We start from the raw sequence: 23564 nt of genomic DNA on the forward strand, positions 1-23564 counted from the left end.
CCATTAAAACCAGGTGGGGCAGTGTTTCTTATCTCTTTTACCACCCCTCCATCCTCCAGGGGGACATCTTCTGATAATGGGCCATTAGGGCCCACCAATGACATGACACATTCCATCATCCCATTGTGAGATGCTCCACCTGGTGGGGGAGGAGCCAGCTGTTCCCAGCTAGATAAAAACTGCTCCTGTTTCTCACATCTTTGCCTGAAAGCCCCTAATTGCAAAAATATAATTATTATAATATAATTATAATAATTTAGAGGGAAGAGGGTTTACGTTCTCCATTCCAAGGGAGGCTCATTCCCTGGCAGATAACTGTCTTTCAAAACCAAGACAAGAGGGAGCAAGCTACATGGTTAAAACTTGTTCAAACTGAATATTACAGTTTTTTAAATCATAAATTCTCTCTGCAGTGCTCTGATTCAGACAGTCCTGGTAAGTGTTCCATATCTTCTCTCCAATAGCTTTCTGTTTTACAGGTTGCTTCAGTTTTGTTGCTTTTCAACGTCCTAACTTTAGTGTGTTCATGTTTTTGAGAGGCAGTATAATAGTCTTTTTTATTTAGATGTGGTATTTATTGGAAAAATTTCTTCTAGATGTTTCCAAAACAACTGAGCATTCAGAAGAATAAATGTAGCTTATAGACTATCTTAAACTTTTGAAACAGATCACTTTATGTATGTTAGTGGTTTACTCCTTATTAAAATCCCAAGGGATGAAAGTTTGCTTTAAGTTTTAGTCTTCAAAATTCACAATATGAAATACATTGATTTATTGATATTAGTTTAACCAAGCTGGGTATTGGGGCTTTCTGCAACAATTGAATTGAAATTGATTTATGACAAAAGATTAATGAGTAATTTCTTCTTGATCCATTGTTGTGTGTGGGGAAGGGTGAAGTCATAGACTTACTGCTCAAATTTCTTCATTTTATAGGCCTAGGACAAAACTGGAATGAGCAAGGGGCACAAAGGATTAGACTCAAGGTTATAGTTTGACTTAGGATTGAGAGTAGGTTGATAGTTTTACACCTTAATCCTCTGAGACCTTGTCCATGTTGGTTTCAGACCTTTGTGAGTGCTGCTGTTTTAGCAGTATCTGTAAGGTTGTGGATAGGGTTCTAAGTTTGTTAGAGTTGCTCAGTGTTTGAATTCTACTTATCTTCTGCAGTGAGAATGAGGGCTGGGACACACAGGGTCCTACACTTTATGTGCCTGTCGAGGATGGGGTTTTGCCATAATGCTAAAGGTAGGGTTGGTTTATGGATTACTTATGGAAAATCATTGGAGCTAGTTTGGGTATGTGGAGTACACATATCATAGTCATAGGGTCACAGAATCATAGAATGGTTTGGGACAGAGGAAACCTTAAAGATCATCTACTTCCAACACCTCTGCCATGGTCAGAGATGCCATCCACTAGATCGGGTTGCTCAGAACCCCATTCAACCTGTCCTTGAATGCTTCTAGGGATGGGTTACCCACAGATTCTCAGGGCAACCTCTTCCAGTGTTTCACCACCCTCTGAGTAAAGGATTTCTTCCTAATATCTAATCTAAATCTAGTTTAAAACTGTTCCCTTTTGTTCTATCATTACCTGCCTATGCAAGTCTGACAATCTTCCTTATTTTTGTAGGTTTTTTACAATTTATCATGAATTCATTCTGTACCAAGGGTCAGCAGGCTGCAGTTCAAGCTGCCTGCACTCCAGGCCCACTAGGAGACTATGCCACCAAGGGCTTTGAAGGGTCTCTTCCAGGAAGGTCTGCAAAGGAGCCTCAGGCATGACGCCCTTCTCAAGTTTAGGATTAGGCACAATGCTGAATAGACGGTGGATGGCTCACAGCCGTGCTGGGCCATATGAAGGCTAGTCTGACTGAGGCAAGGTATGGATTCTGTCTTTCCACAGAAGAGCGCTTCAATTTAGTGATGTGTTAGATAAGTGGCTTGATACTGTTAATGATATTGATACTGCACACACACCTAGTTGAGGACTTAGGAGAAAATTGCAAAATAGTTTTTATTCCATTCTATTCTGTGATAGGTAGCAGAGGGTGAGTGGGGCTAGATCACAGGCAGGCAGAGGACCAGCACATGTTGATTTTATTGCTCAGTACCTGAATTGTGGACCATAAACACTCTTTTCCAACTATGAAAATGACTGATGGAAAACTGCAAGCTGGGATGGCTTCACTAACTAGGCCGTGGAGTTGGCAGAGACATAAACCAAGCACTTCAGGCACAGCTCTCTCTAATATGTTTTTACCAGCCTTTGTCTTACTATTAACAATAATCCTTAATAGTAGTTTAGACACCTTTCCCCTGGCCAAAATCATACATAAGTGGTTTTTAATTTTGCATCAATTGTCAGCCTGTTTTTCAGGTGTTAAATTTCATACAGTAGTAATAAGAAAAAAAGTCAGTTCCTGGTGTCTATGGCACTAATCAGACTTCATCTTTGAGCTAATAGAAGCAAAAGAGAAAAAAGTACTTCTTGCTCTGGCCCCGTGCTGTTTCTGCATCCACTTTCTTCCAAGATCATGTAACAAAAGTAATAATTTATCTACATTTTGTAATCTAATCAGAACCCTTACTAGCACTAACCATTATCAAGACACAGAAATTGTTCCCAAACTGCAATTGATTTGAGCATCAAGCTGCATAAATTAACATATTTCTGTGACCATGACCCCAAATCAGTCCTAACCATGAGCTTAAACCAGTCTGGGATACCTCCTGTAAAAGCTGTTTGTTTTCCTCCAAGTGTCAGTGTTTTTCCTGGTTCTGAGGATCTTGAAGGAGCAATTCAGCTTCCAGCTTCTTCTCTTATAATCACACCCCCAAACCCAAGATTAATTGTAGAAATTTTACCTTTACTGTTAAAGTACAATGCAGATCAAAGTAATCTCTGCAACTTTAATAAACTCTTGGGCACTAACTGTCATGCTTTTAAAATTCAGGGGGGTCTTTTTCTGTGTTTTATTCACTTCTAGGCCCTAGTTCTCAAATACTGCATAATAAGAAACTCTAATAGGGCTTTGTTTCACATTATTAAGGAGCACACATATGTGATCTTAGGTGATGTTACATATAGTAGGGCAATAGCTTGCCTAGCAACAACAGTAAAATTACAGATACATTTAGTTAGGAATGTCTAAACTGTAAAATGTCTCACAGTTAGAAACTCCTAGAAACAAAGCACTGACAGGGTAAAGCATAAATTAATAAATACACAATATTATTAACATTCTAATATTATGAAATTCATAATGATGGTACCCAGTATTATTTGTATTGCAGTATCATGTTTATGATGAAGAGACCTGTCTTTGCAAACCATTGAGCTGACAATTAGTGGATATGTGACTGCGGTGGGATGTGCATGGCTGCAGTCAGCTCTGTACTCCTCAGTAGTCTAGCCAAAAAGACAAATACACCACAAGGCAGAACAGGCAGTCTTTCATTACATACATTAAGAAAAAAATCACATTATTGAGAATAATACAGAAAAAATTGATCTAGACCATTTCGTGCTTCATTTCTCCAGCGTGTTTGATTTCCTTGCCAGACTTTATGGCATGAACTTTGTTCCAGGATAACCATTTTAAGCCTGACTCAACATGTAGTTTTCCTACTGTTCCTTTTGCCTTGGATGTTTAGGTGTTTGGAAACCTACAACTCTCACTGTTTCAGTAGGAGCGTAGGAAAATTCGGCTGACAGTACTATATCTGTAAAATTGTAGTATTACCACAATTGTAGTATCACCTACCACATACTCAATTTCCCCGAAAAAGATGACAATCATTCCCTCTTCAATCATTGGAGTATCAGGACTCTGTAGTATTAAGAGAGAAACTCCCTGCAGTATCCTATTTACAGGTAATTTGTCTTCTTAATAGTCTCTTGAAAAATTGGTGACAAAATTTGCTAACAGATTGTCATGCAGGGCATAATATACAATCTGTAGCTTGCAAGTTTTCAAACATCAAAGTGGGTAGATCCATTATACTGGTATATCACAAGGTCTTTCAAAACAGCAGTACAAAACACACTGTACCAGATATATCTGTTCTCTGGTTGCAAAAATCTGCAGCACAGTCAGCCATGGGAAAAAATGGCAGAACTCTGAGATCTTGTGCGTATAAATGCGTAGGGAGTTCGTCATGAGGTGATACTTTTAGAACACAAACTGTGATATACAGTCATTGCTTTGAAATGTTAGAGAATAAGTTTGGAGGAAAAATATAAATATCCACTGTCTTGAGGTGCCAGAAGGCATGAAAAATCACCACCTGATAAATCTTGTTGGGTTAAAAAATGAGTTCCTGGCACCTCTAGGACTGAATACACAGGATTACCTGATTTATGGGAGTTATGAAGTTACATGGTGCCACTTGAGAAGCCCAAGGCAGAGAGCTGTTCAGGTAGAAGGATAAATAGTGATTATACTTGATTTCCAATACTGGGGTAGAAAGGAGGAAAAAGTTCCATCAACCCTCAATGACTCTTTGAGATCTTGTTCTGGAAATATCTTTCCACCAGAAACAACAGCATTTGGGCAGCTTCCAGCATCACATCAGGGTGGTCCTTCACTGAAAAAGGAGAAATAGCCAAAACCCAAATGCTTAATGGGGATATGGATTTTCATGCAGGCAACTAGGGGAAGTTTCTTCTTCTGCAAAAATGGGATGTTTAGATCCTATTTAAAAGGAGACAGATTCTCCAAATGCACAATTGGGCAGCTGAACCAGGGAAGAATTAGTTTTTAGATTTTGAGTGTGGGTACATGGGACTGTTAGAGAACTATTTCAGATTTGACCAAATCCTGCTTGTATTACACCTGAAAATAGTTCTAGTATCTAATTAATGGAATAGTATATAAATGATAGTCAGTATAAGTAACTTGATTATCAAAATGACAGTGTCCAAAAGGTGAGCACTTTTCTTATTTCCTTTTTTTGGTTTTTGGTATTGTTTGCCTACTTTCTTCACACTATTAAGGCATCAGTAGCATGAAGTAGCAAGTAGATCATCTGTTGGATGCCTTGAGGCAGGGAATGGACTGGAGGATCTCTGAAAATATTATTTTCAGTGGTTAGAAGAGTGCTGGAAGTACAGCTTGGTCCTGCTGAATCTGTCTCTTTTCAAAACAGACATGCCTGGTGTATCACTGATTGAGAGGAAAACTATGTAAAGATTCAGTTTTATTTACCAGAAAGAAACCACATGATAGCCTGCTTGAATTTAGGAACCTGGGTTGTAGGAGATGTTGAGTGCTTTGACTCCAATAGGAATGCTGGAAATTACTCAGTAAGGGAGAGCACAATCAGTTCTGTTTAGATTTCTAGCTTTAGGTAACAGGACTTGTTCTATTCCTTTTTCCATTCTCCCACCACCCAGAACTGAAATACTCTGAGACCCTTTGACTGGAAATGTGAATCATTTATGTAAAGCTATTAATAATAGCTCTATTTCAAGTTCTTTCTCATCGGTAAGAACTCACAGTTTCAATTCCTCTAAAACTTCAGGTGTTTGTTAGACATAAATTGCAGGTGCAATAATTTCCTTCAAAACATTTTCTCTTTCCTTCATTTCTTTCCTTCTATGTTTTTTTCCCTCTGACCAGCAGATTTATTTTCTTTCCTTCTTTCTTTCCTTTACAATAAAAATTATTTCACTTATTTCAGAGAACAATCATAGAAATAAAGAAATTGTTATCCCAAATATAAAAAAAAGCTAGTTATGGGTCTTTTTCACCCTAATCCCTCTGTAAAAACTTGAAATGTAAAAGTCTAGCTTGTGTTAGCATGGGCCAGTTACTTCGATCTAAGCTTCCCAGATAACAGGAATTTTAACTTTGCAAGATAGTTTTTTGGCCATCAACAGCATTTTCTACCAAATTCTGCCTATTGGAATATGCTCAGTGGGTGCACAAGTCCTGCGTGGTGGGCAAATAACACACACCCACACCACCCCCTACTCCTAGCTGGGTGACTGGCCTTCCACTGTCTGGTGCTGTTGCCACTATGGGCTTCGCCTACAATAGTCCCCTCCCAAGGTGGGGCATCAGCTTGCCAGAAAATGTAAGAATAAATAGTCCTTGAGAAACAAAAGGCTCCCACTGCTGGTACTTGGGCTAAATGTAGATTAATGAAGTGAGCTCTGGTTCGCAAAGAGCTGGACAGGTTGAGACTGATCAGAAGCCAGGGGCAGGTGCTGAAATATGTTTTATTTCACTTTCCTTTCTAAACCCTGAAACTGAGTCCACATTTAGGAGAAAACCTTGTTTCAACTCTCCATTGGCAGAATAACTAATGATTTTTTTAATCTGTTGGAAGTCCATGCAAGAGACCACAATTAATACATGAGTTCAACCAGGAAAAATCTGGGCTGTGAATACAAAATTCTACTCCTTGCTAAAGAACTATTTGGGGCCAGAATGATTCTCTGGCAGAACGCCCATTCATGCAGGCTGCATTTAAATAATGTGAAAATGAAATCACAGAAAAAAAGAAAATTCAAGTGAATATTGTAGTTGCAAAATGCTAAATGTATTTTATTAAGCATTCTTTCACTGTGTTTTCATATACAATTTTATTCTAAAAAACTCTGGGTCATCCTATGTCTAGTATACACTTAGGTATATTTACTGGTTAGCTGTTAAGTAATTTTTTTAAACCAAGCTAGAGAACTAATTTTTCCTGCTAAGTAGGATTAAATTTTCCTTTCAAAAGGAATTAATTTGCTTTACTTCTTGAAAACATACTGCAGGAACCAGGCCTCAGTCAAAACAGAGCTCCGTGAAAAATGACAGATCTTTTATTTTACGGGATTTTACGATCAAATTTAGTACTAAACTTTATTAAGCAATGTTTTGCTTTTATAATTTAATACAATAACTATTTAGAAGTGCGCTCTACTTCCAGAAGTGGTTAAGAAATCTACTTGTGCATCTAATAAGTAATTCTGGCAGGTAAGAGCCAAAGCACTGCTCCTTCTATGTGCACCCATGTATAATTGTGCAGTGGACCTTCACAGGTACAACACAGTATTATTGAAGATTTGTTTGGAAAGATTTATCCTATTTTGTTAAAACAAGTAATTAGATTTATCTCTTTCAGTATCATAGGTCTTCATTGAGTCGAATAAACCATATTTTGTTTACCACCCTGGAAAGATATAAATGCTAAATACTCTTTAACTTTACTTTATGGGAGTGAATATTATATTCCTCTTTCCAGTGACCTTTTATTGCCTTGTGAATAAAAAAATAATTTACCAGACAGAAATAACAGCCAGAGGAAGGTGGGATTTATGAGTATGCCAACTCCACTAAAACCGAAAGATAAACATAGAAGTCTCAGAATAAAAATGGTGAATTATCTAGTGCTCTGGTCTCAGAACTTTAAAATAACTTTTCTCAGAAAATTAGACGTTTAGTTACGTTGTCATGGCAGAAGCAAAGAAGTGTAGACTCTGGATTGTGTTGTTGTTGTTGTTTTTGTTTTGTTTGTTTGTTTTTGTTTTTTCCTGTTGCTTTTATTCTTTTGAATCTAAGAAAAAAAATAGAAAATAGATATTATTTTTGTAAGGAATTAGAATATGAAAGAATTTTCTTTCCTGTTTATAATATGTCATTATATATATGAGCTGCAGAACATTTCTATATTCTGGATACAGCAGATTTTTATACTATCCCAGCAGTGTTAAGTATCCTGTTATTGCAAGAAACTGTGTAAAAGTCTAGAACTTTTCAAAATGAGGAAAAATATCAAGTTTCCATGCTGGAATCTGTTTGCTCTGTAGGATCTCTGGTTTTGAAACACAGTCTGCTTTAAGAAATAAAATGAAACTTTTTTTTTCCCCAGAGATCAGCTCTGAGAACTTGGTTTCATGCTAGCCCGAAATATTATTGAGGTGGCATCATGCTAAATTCCTTGCTGCGATTCAGACAGGGTAGTTCTTCTGCACTTTAAAAATCAGTTAATCTTCTCAAAATATATGGTTAGTCTAGTTCAGAAATCTCACTTTGCATTTTAACTCACTACCCATTTATAGTTTAAATCTGATTTTTCTTTCATTTGAAATTCTCACTGAAGTCTTGCACACAGACAGGTTAGACTCACAAGTATGAAGCTCATTTTGTAATGTCAAGTTTTCCCTCTTTTCTTAAATGAATAAAGCTTGCAAATATTAGTTTCATTATTTTCAAAGTTATACAATGCTGCATCTACATTAACAAATTAGTAAAAACGCTTGTCATTAACTTCTGGGATCGGAAACAGCTTGTTTTCCCAGCTTAGTTACATTTTGCACTTTGATTCTCTTTCCTGTTGGTATTTAGTAGCTTCCAATTCTCTATCTCCTGCCATCCTTTGGATGAGGAAGAAGAGAAGGAAGAAAAGCGGGGGGCAGCAAGGCGTCCCTTTGCAAGGTGCAGCACATCCCCCTGTCACGGCTTCAGGTTACAGATGGGATGTGAGGGGAAGGAGTGAAAGGAGGGGGAGAAAGGAATCCATGCAAGTTTGAGGAAAAGAAGTGGTTTCTTTGGATTCAGGAGAATAACAGAGAGTAGAGTAGGGTCTGGCGACACTAGATCAGGGCAGGAAGCAGTGGTCCTTTGTTAAATGGGGTTCAGGATGAGCTGCTGTTTAAGGATGAGATGGCTGCTTTCTCCCAGGAAGTGAATGGTTTAAAGGGAAGCACATTGCAAAGTACTCTTTGCACCTTGCACATTCCCTGTCACATTTCACTCTCCAGGTTCCCATCTGTCCCCCGTGGAAGCTTTTGGGATGGAATAGGGGGATATTGCACACCAATATGGTGAGTCAGGTGAGGGATTTTACCCTTTTTTTCCTAAGCTTTTGAGTTTATATTAATTTCATTCTTATTTAAATTTTGTTCCTTATTTCGTGTTTCAGATAGTTTTTCATATTCCCATCAAAGTAACTCTTACTGATAAAATGTCACACTTGCATGTATTTCCTACACAACATGTTCCTCTGTAAAAAAAATTAACTCATTCTTAGTTATCTGTAGTCTGGAGAGAGTCCTCATCCATAACTGATTGAGGAAATCACCGAGCAAGGAAGGTTGCTGGAGTGGGTGATCCTCATTCACTCATGATTTCAGGGGAGCTAGGAGGGGCTCCCGCTGCTGTCTCCTTGGTGGAAGACTGAAGTGAAAGAGCAGCTTTGCATATTGCCTCTCCCCAAACCAGGCACATGCACCTCTGAGCACTATGCAGAATTTGCTAGCTTTTCAGCTGCAAGAAAATAACAAAGTCAAAACCTGAAGTGAATTATGATTTGTCTTTTTGTTCATAAAATGACTATTCTACTGCCCTAAGATTTCATAGATTTTTATGCTAAATTAATAAAAAAATTGTGAAGAAAATGTCCATTTTGCACCCGTAATAGAATTTTCTTGCATCAGCAGCAGCTCTGTCTGTTCCGTGTAGGTGACAGGGCTGACAAATGGAAAGATTATTTCTGTTCCTTCTTTCATTTGAGAGTCATAAATCTGAAAAATGCGGAATAGATTTTTTTCATGCATCTTATAAGATTTTATAGGGATATCCAAGATGGCAGAGAGGGCACAGTTCCAGAATATAAATCAAGATTTGTACTGGTACCAAAAGCAGTCACTCAACATGATTTGACAGTATCTTTGTCAAATCAATATACAATGCTTTGTTGAACTGGTGGAGTAAGTGGATGTCTGATAAAATAAACACTGTGTTGTTCATGCCATTGACATGAATGCTTATTTAATAAGATTGTTTTGATTCAAAGTCAATTTTCATCTTTATACTATTACAAATCCTGCAGAAGCAGTTTTGTCAGTCATGTGTATGACCTCATATTCCTTAGAGATGCAGATCTCTGAGCAGATCTGCTCAGCTTTGTCTTGACGTTCGTGCTACTGTATCGATAGCAAATACTGTGGTAATTTATATTCACCCTGCATAGGCATACATGAAGCTTCATTCTTTTCAGTGGTGATACAAAGATCAAGCAAAGTGGATGTTGAGTTATTGGTCAGCTCAGGAGCTCTTTGTCAAAAGGCATTTCACTCTGTACTGCTCTGGAGCCAGCTGATTTGGGGGCAGCAATTACATCATGGACCTACTCTTCCACAGGATTTTATTTTAAGAAAAGTATAGATCCTTCGGATCTTATAGATTCACATATCTGTGGGAATTCAAATGCAGTGGATTAAGTTGTATTTCTGCTTGTGAACAGCTAGAGCCAGGGAAAATGTCATCCTTGGCCACAGTCATACAGTCTTCAGGGTCATTGGTGTCAGTAGAAACTGATCTCTTACATCAATGACACAATTAGATTCCAAAATCCTTACTAAACCTGAAATGACATACCTCATATATAATTTTGTTTATCTGTTCTGTTGGAATCCTAAACCAATTTTTAATGATAAATCTTTGTATTCAATCTTTTTCTTCTCCTTTTCTTCTTTTTATTCCTATACATATATGTTTCTGTCCCATCTGGGGTGCCAGTTGTTTCTGTCCCATCTCAGAGACAGCAGTCATCTCTGCCCATCCCAGAGACGCCAGTTGTTGGGGGCTCCTTTTTAGGAGCTTAAATTCCCCAGCATTCAGGTGGTTTTAGAGTTCTGGCCCTCTGCAAAGCTCTGTGCCAAATGCAGGAAAAGACGGAGTCTTCAAGGTTACATGCTTCATTTATTAGTTCTTATCTTACAATTTTCTCAGTGTTTGCCGCGGCTCGGACATCTGGTGACTCCCCCTGTCTCTGGGCTGTCCTTATCTTTTATACTAATTGCTACGTATTCTTTATTTACTATTTATTACCAATGTCTATCACTATTACTAGAAAGGTCATCTTTACTCTGACCCAATCCTCACTAACTACTTTGTGCCAACGTCACTGCAGAAATGGAGTGAGGGAACAAGAAGGAAGAAGAAAGGGACAACGCCCTAAATTCTCCATCTTGCCCCATTCACTTCAATGCCAAAAATCCTAAACCCACTGTTTTTTCACCCTGTGGTATACTAAACTACTATTTTTCACACTCTTGTGGCCTGCAATTCTTCCTGCAGTGCAAGAAGCCTCTCCCATGGACTGAAATCAAATCCAGTGTCTCTCTGAGCTCTGGGCTCTGGGCTGGGGTCCCAGACCCCCCTGCCCAGGTCCCTGACCCTCCAGGGCAACCAAAGGAATGCCCTGGACTCCAACACATATATACAAGCACAGGTGCTCTTTTGTCAAATGATATATGCAGATTATATAATCAGAGGGCACTTTAATATAACCTTTTAGTGCATGACATATTAAGAATAAGAATTTATGGTTGTCTGATTACCCCAAGAAAGTCCTTTTGTTCATGGTGTAAAAATGAAAGCCTGGTGGTGGCAGGGTCTGTTCTTTAACTGTGTGCTGACTTCTTCACTATAAACCCTTCTCATTTATGGTAGTGTAAGAGATACTAGTTGCTGCCTGAGCATGAGTGACTCAACTATTTTCTGTATGAAAACTTTTAATAGACAATTAAATTTTTTTAGTAGATGCAACAGGACTGATATCTCTTTCTCATAGTGACTGTTTCCACAGAGCCAGGCATGTCCCTTTATGCCTCAAATATCCTGAAACTTTTACCTTTCCTTCTTTTCATCTTCACAGCCAACAAAAATTGCCTTTTATGAGGGATCTATATAAAGACTGACCCCTCACGTCCGAAGCTTTGAGCAGGATTCAGGGTTTGTGCTTAAGTTTTGCACACAGAGTGATGTGTTTGAAAATATAAAGCTATAAAATAACTGTTTTAACTTGAATGTAGAATGTCTGTTTCAATATAGCTCCCTGGTCTTCTTTAATATATGAAAGAGCAGCCTGAAGCAGAGAGGGCAAGCCTGGGTGAGTGGGCTGGTGTCTTCAAGTGTGATGAGTAGGAGGTACAAAACTCCCTGTGTGCCTCCCCTCTACCTCCTACTCCCTACGTTCAACATGCATCTGCAGACGGAGTAAAACAGGGAAGAAGCAAAGAGGTCGCTCTGTTCCTCCTCCAAAGTGTGGCCGCCTTCGTAGGATGATTCAGGAAATTATCCTTTTTCATGCATTCCACCCTCTGGCAGGCATCTTTCCTATGGAGGATGTCAGCAGCATTTCTACCTCCAGGAGGAAGAAGATAAAAATTGTAAATAACATTTTAGAGTTAACTATTTTTGGCTATGTTGCATAGGCTGAAAGTCCTATTTTTCTCCTTCAGAAATTTGTTTTGTGTGCTCTGTCTATGGCAAGTCAGGGAAAGAACACAAAAGACACAAAATCAGATGAGCGATTTTAGGCCATGGCTGTTCATGGTTCTTATCTTTGCACACTCCCAATTCTGGATACTTCATTGTTTGTGGGGTTTTTTAAGTAACTGTATCTCCACTGGCTGGTACCTCCGGTTTCAGAATAAGCTTCCCACTCACAGGTTCCAGTTGCTCCTGCATGCTCTCTCCAGTTAAGCCTAGCCTGCTGGGTAGCACTTCTGCACTGATGACTTATACCATGCCACTCTCTGTTCCTGGTAAAAACCTAGGCACATAAACCAGTAAAAACAGATTTGTATGAGCCTGATGTGAACTGTAGGCTATGCTTAATTTTGTAGTCTACTTATAGCCTCTGAATTGCTTCTTGGGCTCTCAGGGTCTTAGTTGAGAAGGAAGAATATGGTAAACAATAATGGGCAAAAATATCTTAGAAAGCTTTCACTCATTCACAACAATTTTTAACAGAGCACTTCACTATACTTCTGTTTACAAAACTGTAAACAGCACTAAGGAGTTTTCCTCCTCCACCAAAGTGAATGTGAAGAGAGCAGCTCCTGTCACTTGGTGCTTCCTCTTGAGGCTGCAGCTTTGGTAGAGAATGGTAAACAACTTAGTACAAGCCCAAATGTCAGGGACAAAGACTACTACATTAAAAAACCACCCCTCCAGAAACAGAAATTCTGAAAAATTCTTGGGGTTTGGAGCATATGTTCTGACGCTCAGTGCTGAAGCACAAAACCACTAATGAAGATGAACAGGATGATCTCAAGTAAGGATAGGAAAAGTGAATGGCAAATTCAAAACAAACCAAAACAAGGATTATTTTTTTAATGCTCTGTATGTAAACTGCTAAACTCATTGGAATGCAATATTACTTTTTACAAGGGTATGTAGTGGTAGGACAAGGGATAGTGACTGTAAAGAGGGTAGGTTAGGATGAGATATTATGAAGATATACTTTACCTGTGGGGGTGGTGAGACACTGCAATAGGTTGACCAGAGAAACCGTGAATATGTGCAAGTGTTCAAGGCCAAGTTGGTTGGGGCTCTGAGCAATCTGGTCTTGTGGAAGGTGTCCCTGCCCAGGACAGGACTGTTGGAGCTAGATGATCTTTAAGGTCCCTTCCAACCCAAACTTTTCTATGATTCCATGATTATGGAGACCAAAAGCATATGCTAATGAGACAAATTCTTTTAAGTACTTTGCATGGAGTACTCTTGAGCGCTGAGGTGTCTGCGTTTTTCATAAAGCTTGAGGCTGGTAAAGGAGAAACTGTCACTCAGAAAATATCACTCACTTCTTTTCTTTTTTAAACTTTCCTTGAATCATCCACTGCACACCTCTGTCAAAGATAGGACATTTATCTAGCTGGACCTTGGGACTGACCTAGCACAGCTAGTCAGATGTGGTTGTGCCTATTACTGATGTATTTACCATCCTGATATATGATCAGATCTCTAGTTCTGATGTTCACAGTCCAAGAATGAAACTGAAAATTTGAAGACTGCAAGAATATTTTTTAGCATTAGGAAACAAGTAAAATACTAAGGGACCCTCTTTATTCCTCTTAATGAGGGCAGGGCTAAGGGACAGTTTGCTTATTGTCCAAAAGTATCTAACAGAGAAAGGCCAAACTTTTCAACAGAAAGAAGTCATGCATGATGGTAGGATTCATCTGGCTAAATATAGATGACTGTGCCTGAGCTGGTCCATCTAGAAGCTCTGTGTGTCAATACAGTTCTAAGCAATACTCTCAGTAGATTGTAAAGCACAATTCATCTCAGTCTAAAGGAGATGTCTAAAACAGGTTAGATGAATCACTCCCTTAAAGTTTCTATTTGTTCTACTGTCTGTGAAAGGCACCTAGTGTGACTGGCACAGTTGCAGACCACTACTGAAGTTGCTCAAAGTTGGTTAAGTTTTACTCTTAGTGTCTGTGAACTGATTGGTGGAGATTGGGAAGAGTAGTAGAGTACTGCTCAGTGTGATTAGCTGTTGGAATATATTATGAAGGACTGAGATGGCTCTCTTTCAAAGACTTTTTTAAAATAAGGCTATTTATTTCCTAGAAAATATGCCCTAGAAACCTGGGGTTTGCCCTTGTGCCAGAGTACTCCTCTGACCTGTGTTGTACAGAAGATCAGACTATCAAATCATAATGATTCCTCCTAGTCCTAAAAATCAATGTTTTCAATCACTGATAATAAAGAGTGGCATATTTTCAATTCCTTTCTAAGTGTGTCTTGATCAACACAGATGTGCCATTTACCTGCAGGGTTTTCCCCACAATTGTTTGCTGCTGCTGCTGGGATGGTGTCAAAGGATGTAATGTTACAAACCAGCTGATGAATCTTAGGCATTCTGACATTTTCCTATTAACACCATGGGGCAGATTTAGCAGTGGTTCAGAGAGTGGTAGACTTCCCCCTAAGCTCCATGCTGTGCAGCCAGAAGTGAAGCTGCAGTGTACCACAGCCTTGTCCAGCAATATCATGACAGCATCCAGCCCCATGTAGACAAGTTTATTCTTGTATCATTTAGTATGCAGTGAAAATGGCTGAATTTGAAGGTGGCAGTTTAAGGAGGGTCTTTCCCTACTCAGTCTTTCGTGTCACTGACAGGTTTATCTGTAGTGCAGGATGCCTTTATATCCATCAATGTCAGACAGAAAGAAAAGATAATGATGTGAGCATGGCTATGGCATGCGTGTGTTCTATGCTGCCCTTGTTTTCATTAAATACAATAGCAAGCAAACACACTAATTAATCTTAGTCTCAAATACAGTTTTATTTTGTATTGCTGACATTCATGATGACTAACTAGGACTTGCACACAGTAGCTGTGTTCTTGGGATGGCTGGTGTGAAATCATGTTGTGAGTCAATACAACATTAAAACCATTTTTGATTGGCCTGAATACCAACTAAAAAATTCTCTACTAATTTTGTCAAATCTATGACATGCATTATAGTTCCTGATATTGTCACTTCATTATTATTGAATGTTTTAAGAAACTCTGCGTGTTTAGTGTTTAATAAAGGACTGATCAAGGATTGAAGGGATGAAGGGGATTTTGACAAATATTATAACACCAGAATGATCTGTTTTTCATGGGCTGAACAGTGATCAGTGTCACTGGTAATAATCACTGTTGTCTCATCTGATTTGTTTTCATCTCACAAATGAGCACAGCTGGAAAAGCTGTACCTGAAAGTCTTCAATTCGTGGTTCCTAAAGCTGGATCTTCAGCTGCAGGTGCTCCGACATCTCTAAGGTACTATCAGCAAGCCCAGTCATAAATCACAGAGACTTGCTGTTTACCACTATGACTGATCTCCAAAAACAGGATCAATGCAGCTCATTCCTGAAACCTGAAAACAAGTGTATATATATAGGAGAAAGTGTTGAGAAAGACAATTTTGTAAAGAAGGTCAAACTTTAATTCACCTTGGTTCCCAGAAACATTCCTTTAAGCCTCCCGATGAGAATAACTTCACAGCCTGTGTGGATTGCATTACGCCTACTCTTAAACTGAGTCCTTTAAAGATAGTTACTGACTCATTTTTATTCTAAAAATCTTTACTGTGGTGACATCCCTTCTTATCCAATAAGGTAAATGCAGATGAATTAAATGTATTTTTCAATGGTATTTTTTGCTGCTAGGAGGCTTACATCAGGTTTTGCCCCAATCTGGGGCAATGGAGGGGAATTTTTTGCACTTTTCCAGGAGAGGCTTGGAGAAAAGGGAACATTTTGAGGCAGTGATGCATGGAGCAGTCTGTATCTGCTAGCACAGGGAGCTGCCTTGTTGTGGGGAGAAGGCAAAATCAAAGCTTCTGCCAATGTAATTCCTTTCTCCTCGCACAAAGTAAAGTCATTACTCTGTAAAGAAAGATCATTCTCCCTCTCACAATCTGGTCTTTAACTCCAGCATCCAGCACTGAGGCACAGGAGGAATCTTCACAGCCTTTGGCTTCTCTTTGCTGTGTGCCAGCTGAGCCACATTTGTTCCTTCCTGAATACATCCTGAATCCTACAACTGAAGAAGCAGATTGTGCAATCATCATACTCGTATAAGGTGAGTTTAAAGATCCTTCCAGCCCACTGTCCTGTTTCTGAAAGTGGACAGCAGCAGATGTTCTGCGAACAAGTAAGATAAAGGCAAGGTGCAGCGACACTTTCAGGGTGTCTTTGCCTTGATTCCAGGGTTTTGTGCTTCACACATTTTCTCAGCTAGAGCCAAATTCTGCCCAACATTTTCTTTAGAAAACTTTTGTAAACAATACTGTATGTTTTTCTCCCTGCAGTTGATCCTCAAGACAGTGATTCCACCATAAATCCAAACAAATTCATCTGTTGCATTACATTCTCCACCAGTTGCAACAGAATAAGGCTTGCTCCTGGCAGGTTGCCTCTATTTCCCTGGCACAACTTAAGGCAGGAATCTCAATAAATGGGTAGGCAAACCCTTTTCTCTGACAGGGCTCAGAGCATATTTATATGCTCTCAGACCAACAGCATATTTATATAACTCCGCTGCCTTTCCTGAAACTGGACTACATTTTTAGTGGCCTCTGTGTTATGTTTAAAAGCTGAGGTAGAACAAAACCTTTTGCACCTGTGACAGTTTTATAGTAAAGCTGTGCAGGCATGGCTGGGTAGATGGGTAAAGGAAACATTCACTCTATATTCTGGTGCCAATTTGAGCATTCAGCAGTCTTCTGTGCCCAAGAGAAAGAGAAGGCATGTACCTCAGTGCTGCAATTATCCCAGAGAGATCAGCAGCCTTGTCTAGATGCTAAATTTGGAATACATGAAGAACCTTCCCATTACTCCAACATTTTCCAGTTACAAATTTAGTCTTAAAAATAAAACTAAGTGACTAGGTCTCTGACAATCTGTAGTGGCCCAGCATCTTGCCCTGCAGCAGTTTCAAGTCTGACAACAACAACAGAACTTTTAGGAATGAACGCTGTGACTGATTTTCTAGTTAATTTATTGTAATTAGCTTTACTTAATTATACATACAGCTGTTCCACACCCGAAACATAGCCCAGGGGACTGTTTAAAGTGCTTAAGTCTAAATGTCATGTTTTAGCACGATATAGAGCACAGTATTGTTCTCCTCAGGATTAGGTGGGAAGGAGGAGCATCCAGCAGCTCATCTCTCTTTCCTTGCACTGTCTCCATACACTCTCAGCACATTCTCCTCCCCTGTTCCTGTTTTGTTTTTGTTTTTTTTTTTTCTTTCAAGGAAGAGATGTCTGTTGCTCTGCTGTACCCAACCTGCACTCACTGAGGGGTTGTGGAGCTCACCACATTTGCCCCTCTGTGGGGAACACACTGTCCTCAGTAAGTCTCACCTGGTCTTGCCAGGGGAAGAATATGCCTCAATGATAATCTTAACCTTGAATTTTCTGCTGCCTTTATACCACTGGGATATAGAGATGTTCCTTTTTCCTTATCACAGATAAACAGTGGAAATATTTATGATATTGAATCACATGTTGCAAGTCTCGTGAGAAGATGTTCTTTAAAGTAAAGCTTCCTAAGGACTTTTTTGACCCTGTTCATAAAGCATTCCTATGTCCCTAAAAGTGTTCAATAAATTCTTTTTCTAAATTGCCTTAGCAAAAAAGGCAGCCCAATTTCAGCAAATCAAGCATTTACTCACATAAACCATCAGCTGGATTCTTCTGCTAGGTTTATATTGTTTATTGAAAGTAGTAATGACAATAGTTGAAATAAACAGGAATTTTAATCTGCTTTTCTATGAGATGAGATTATGCAAGGTCACCTTCACTGCAGTTCAGATACTTGCATGTGCACACTCGCAACACAGATAGCTAGAGCTGTCCAATTTTGTTTGTATTGTCATTCCACTTAAAATAATTTATTTTCACTCTTTTCCCCTTATTAATCCAACAGAGTTTTATATCCTTATCTTTATCAGCTCCTTCCTGTTTTGTCAAACTTTTGAAAGGAAGCTGTAGAAGGTGCTGGAGCATCTTGGGAATAATTACTCTTCAACTAATCTGAAGCAGTAATGATGATATGCTAGATTTTTATGGAGCAAATGTTTTATGTTTTATTAATTGCACTTGTTCTTTCCTTTGGTATTTTTCCTGATGTCTAATAGCCTTCCAGGTTTACTGTCTAAACTACTCCTATGCTGTACATCTTGTACCCCAAAAGATAGGCTTTATGATAGCACTCTAAAGTCCAGATGCTGCCCTTTGGAAAAGGAAAGTATTTATGAAGAAAACTTTAGTCAGAAGCATGTTCAGTTCATGTGATGGGGAATGTCTGGCAGATTGTGCCCTTTTACAGACTCAATGTATAGAATCTGTTTGTCTAACAAAATCACAGCTTGTACAACAATTCTATCCAGGTACCTCAGAAAGTCTAAGAGGTATAATAAACAAAAATCCTTATACCTTTTCTCAACACCCATATGCCTCTTCCTCCCCCCTTTCATAAACCTCTCATGCCAATAGCATGAGAGTTTTGACCAAAAATTAGGTAATATTCTTTTGTGTTGCAAACAACACATCAAAGGTTTGAGGCAGAGAGGGTGAGCTGATGGTGAGCCAAGTGGTGGCCTGGAGACTGTCTTGAGGTAGTGTAAGGGTGCAACTAGGGCAGAGCTGGTATCTCCCTGGGAAGCAAGCTGTCCAAAATTCTGCAAATCCTTATAGGATTTTGTGAATAAAGACTGGGCAGTTTATAAGGGTGGAACACCTAAACTTGATTATAAATTATTAGAGACTTCTGTAAAAGTCATTGAACATCTGAACATGTTCTGAATATGAAAGCACTTTAAGCAGCCTTTCTAAGCCTTCAAACCAATATTCAAAGGGGAACTTCATGCTGTATCATATTTTTTATATAAATCATCCCTGTTGTTCATGCATTGCTAAACTCAGATTATGTCAGCAACATCCTTCCCATAGCTTAGGGAAACACCATGGAAGAGATGGAAATAAAACTCAGAGCCTGTAGGTTCCATGTGATCTTTCAAGATGTTTCTGGAAGTGCACAAACTAGGGGTTTTTTTGTGACTATTTTGTCTTTTCAGTACTACTGGTTAGTGAGGTTGGGAACTTGAAGCTGTAGCTTCTCAAGCAAACTAAGGCATATTTAAAGTGAAGGTCAAATTGTGATCTCCTAATGAAGTGTTGGTTGTTTCTTGTATACCTTGCAGAAAAAAACCCATAGCTCTGCACAACAGATGGAGGGCCAGTTGCCCTGCTGTGGCCCCATGAGTCCCTGTTTTGCAAACAAACAAAACAGAGGCAGATACATTCCTGACCTCTAATAGTAACACTTTTCTACTATTTAGAGAGGCTAAGGATGCAGGTGATGCTATTGTCCATTAATTTGGTTGGTGTTTTGTCAAAGACAAGAGTCCTGGAGTCAAACAGGACTGCCCTTATCTTCCAGAGGGTTTCTGGCACAGAAATTTTTGATGGGACTGCATGACTATTGTGATGATGCATGAATATTTACAGGCTTCTTACTTTAGGGGTATCTTTGTGCAATTCCTTCTTTAAAAAGCTATTGAAGATTGCTTTTATTTCTGACAATTAAATGTGGGGGTTTTATGTCTCCCTTTGCTACCCAAAGAAAACTAGAGATTTGTGAAGCTTAAGGCATGGCACATGTCCCACAAGGTAGTGTTAAACACTGTGCTCCTCTTCTGTGGCTCTCAAAGCCCCCACTAAACCTCTCAGTGTTCTTGTCACCATTTTCATATGTGAAACACAGAGAAGTCTTTAATTGCAGGTATTGCCAAGAGATTAACTGGCAATCTGAAGATGGCTCCCAGAAAGGTCTTGACCACCTCCTGTAAAGGGTGAAATGAAAATTTGAAAGAAGGGCAGTTAACGTTTCAGAGAAGTTAGAATCCTTTTCCTCCAAGTGAAATAATTCAAACACTGTGAGACAAGCCTTTTGCTTTAACCAACCCTCACACATACTGTTTCCTTGGTGTCTGCACCAACTCTCAGGAGAGGATCTCCTCTTTTTCAGTGTTCTTGAACATTCAGGTGTCCAGGACTGTGGCAAGAGAAGCCCAGAGTCACAAAAAACCCCAGAAGTAGGAAAGAATTTTTTCACTGGAAGTAGGAGCAGCTTGTTACCAATGCATTAACTCATACTTGTAAATTTACATCTGACATTTGACTGTCACCTTGTTGTCCTGGACACCACTTTTGTATTTATTTACCATATGATATCTGGTACTTAAAGAGTAAGGCTCAAATTCACAAAGAGGCTGAGGGACAGGTACTGATACGAGAGATGGTTGCTATTGCCCAAGATATCAGGATCCAGCAGTGCAATTCCCAGAGCATACTGGAGGTTATGATTGAAGTCATGATGCCCCATGTATCCAGCTGGTTGGTAAGGAGTTATGCAAAAATGCTGAGGGAACTGCTTTGGGATTTAGAGTCCGGGAGCCCTCCCTGAACTAAGTTTCCCATTGGATATTTGCAGCTCTCTCAGTATTTCCTTGGGAAAGATGATGGTAGGGGAAGAAGAGGTGTGAGAGGTGGCCCAGATTTGTCACCCATAATGACTCAGTGCACCTAAGCAGGTTGTGCAACACTAGAGCGAATTCTGGCTTTTTAATTTAATTTTTGGAATCATGTGTTCCATATATTTACTAAGGATTCCCAATGATTCCAAAACTGGGGGGGTGGGGGGGTGTGATTGTAAACAACACAATCTTCAACCCCTCATAACCTCAACCCAAACAGTAAGGTATACAGCAATATCCCTTGGTATATTTTCAAAGTGGCTGTTATTCCAGACAAAAGTGTGTTACCCTGAAGTTGGAAAAAACCGAGTTATATAATTTTACTACATTCTTACAAGCTTAAATGCCTATGTTGTCTTCCTGCAATACTAAAAAATGCAAATATGTTTTTAAATTGCAAAATAGGCAGATAATGAAGGAAAAGTCTAGACCCAATGCACAAGTATCTAGTGACTGTTTTCGTTTAGTGGACTTTACAAAACCTGTTGGGCAAACACAATCCTAACTAAATAATGCTGATTCTACTTCTTCCCAAGAAGAAATAATTGAAAAGAATCAAATGATAAATGAAATGAATGGTACCCCATCAAAGCAAATGGTGATAAATAGAAACACCTTAGTGTTGCCAGCACTCACACTAATGTGAACTGGTCAGAAGAATTTATAATTATTTTTTTTACCTTTTGCAGGCTGGTTCTTTGTGCTGAACCTGATGTTAAGTGATAAATTAGAAAGAGGGAGGTTGTCTAATGAGCAAGTAAGCAGCAATATATCAAAAAAACTCAAACAAATCTAGGCTTCTACCAGTGTCTGGAGGTTTTTTGGTGCTCCTTTTAGGAGAGAAAAGCATGCTCATTCTGAAGCTGCAGCCAAAAACATTTAAATATTTTATATGATTTTCCATGCAGATGCATGAAAGGCTCCTAAATATGCATGTCATCTTCCAATATGTGTAAAAGTCTGCAACACTGGGAGGACAATCTCTACTCACGATCAGTGGAAGATGGTCAGTGGAAGAGTTTGCAGTTACTTGCCGATGAATGTTTAAGCATGCAACAATATATCTGTATTTCTGAAAGTTAAGCCCTTCATATTGTACTAGAAATATAAGTCACTTAAGTCAATGGGGAAATGCTTATTTAATTCTGTGAATATTCAAGCAAATGCATAATTTTCTTACTTTTAAGGTTGGATGTAGTTCCTCTAAGGAATATATTTAATCAAAGGCAAAGCACTCATTTAAGTATCTTCATTATTCCATTAAAAAAGAGTTAATGAATAAAGAGGAGCAATTATATTTTTGTACTAAAAAGAAATGTTGAAAATTTAAACCATACAAACACAGGAAATCAAAATGTTGAGAAATTTCATGAAGCAATAACATGGGTGAAATTGTCATTTCTGTAGTTTCAAATATTTCATTTTGCTTCCAACTTCTATGTTTTAAGTAACTTAAATGTCAGTATAGAAGTAATTTTGAACTAAAAAATCCAACATGTTCTTTTCCTAGAATAGCAACATTGGAAGAGTGCTGTTTATGTAAATATTCTTTTCTTTTAGCAGGTTAAAATATAGACCTTTTCTCATCTTTGGCTTTAAACATTTTTCAGCAAGAAAGGTCTTTATCAATAAATTAACTTCTTATTCTGTAGAAAATTCCCCACAGCAAGGAAAATGAGCAGCATATCCCCCTTTTTCTTTCTGTTCATGGATGAATTTACTCAGTCTCTAATGTGGAATGATGTATCACATACAAGCCCAGGCATAATTTACTCTGCTGGTTGTCTGCTGAAAACAGTCTGATGAAGATGATGGTTTACCTCTGTGCTTCCACCTCAGCATTTTTCTCACTATCAGAAAGAGGTAAACCAGAGGTTTGGTATTCAGTTGTTTTTCCCAAAGTCTGTGATATCTACATGAAAATTATTAAAAGCAGAAAAAAAAAAATAGTTATTAAATTCTGACTCCCCGTGCTAGTAATGCTGCTCTTAGGTAAAGCCTGTCTTTGCTCTTGCAATTTTCAATTTGGTTTTGTTGCTTTTCTTGAGGGTGTTCCAATATTTTCCTGGTTTTTCTCTCTGTTTGGCAATCGTGGGAGAACCCATCTCTTTCTTCATTTTCAGTCTCATCCTAGAAGATGTTTGCCAAACAACCTTCCTCAAGCTAACTACAACGTTTCTCTTTGCCACCCCCTCAGCCTAGTGCAAGGGCACTTGGTAGTATCCGAGAGCATTTCTGGCAGATAGTATGCAGCACACAGCTGTGGAGGTAAACTTAGGATAAAAACTTCAGAGAAATGGAAGATAGCCTCCTGTGGCTGCAATGTACCTTCTTCTCATATCTCACACTCTAAAAATAGGCTTTTGTGTTTGTCTACAATTTGTATTTTTATTTTCTGTGGGTTTTCTATTAATAATGGACAATAAACTAATTTAAAAAAAAGCATCTCTGTGTGCTTTGGCTCCCTTATAGCTGAGTTAGCAACTCTGGCTACATGCTGAGATGACTGGTAGAGCTGCAGGCCCTTACTGCCAAGGTCTGCATTATATTTTTTCCATCACTAGCAGTGAGCAGCTTTTTCTTCTTCTTTTAAAGCATCTAGGTAATAGTCTTGTTATTCCAAACTCATGGAAAGGGAAAGACATTCAAATAGACACCAGATGATAGCCTCAATGAATCCTGCATTTAAAAAAATTGACTTTTTTTTCTTTTCAATTAAAAAAGTCCCTT

General features: G+C 38.7%; 1 long non-coding RNA gene across 1 annotated transcript; it reads left to right on the plus strand.

Moving 5' to 3' along the window:
* Positions 1 to 221: 221 nt before the first annotated feature.
* On the plus strand, positions 222 to 23249 carry LOC120758010 (uncharacterized). The gene is made up of 3 exons (XR_005702732.2): positions 222 to 435; positions 16227 to 16373; positions 21743 to 23249. It is a non-coding gene; the product is annotated as an uncharacterized LOC120758010 (long non-coding RNA).
* Positions 23250 to 23564: the final 315 nt, after the last annotated feature.

Source organism: Hirundo rustica, chromosome 1 (genome assembly GCF_015227805.2).
Source record: "Hirundo rustica isolate bHirRus1 chromosome 1, bHirRus1.pri.v3, whole genome shotgun sequence".
Classification (NCBI taxonomy): domain Eukaryota; kingdom Metazoa; phylum Chordata; class Aves; order Passeriformes; family Hirundinidae; genus Hirundo; species Hirundo rustica.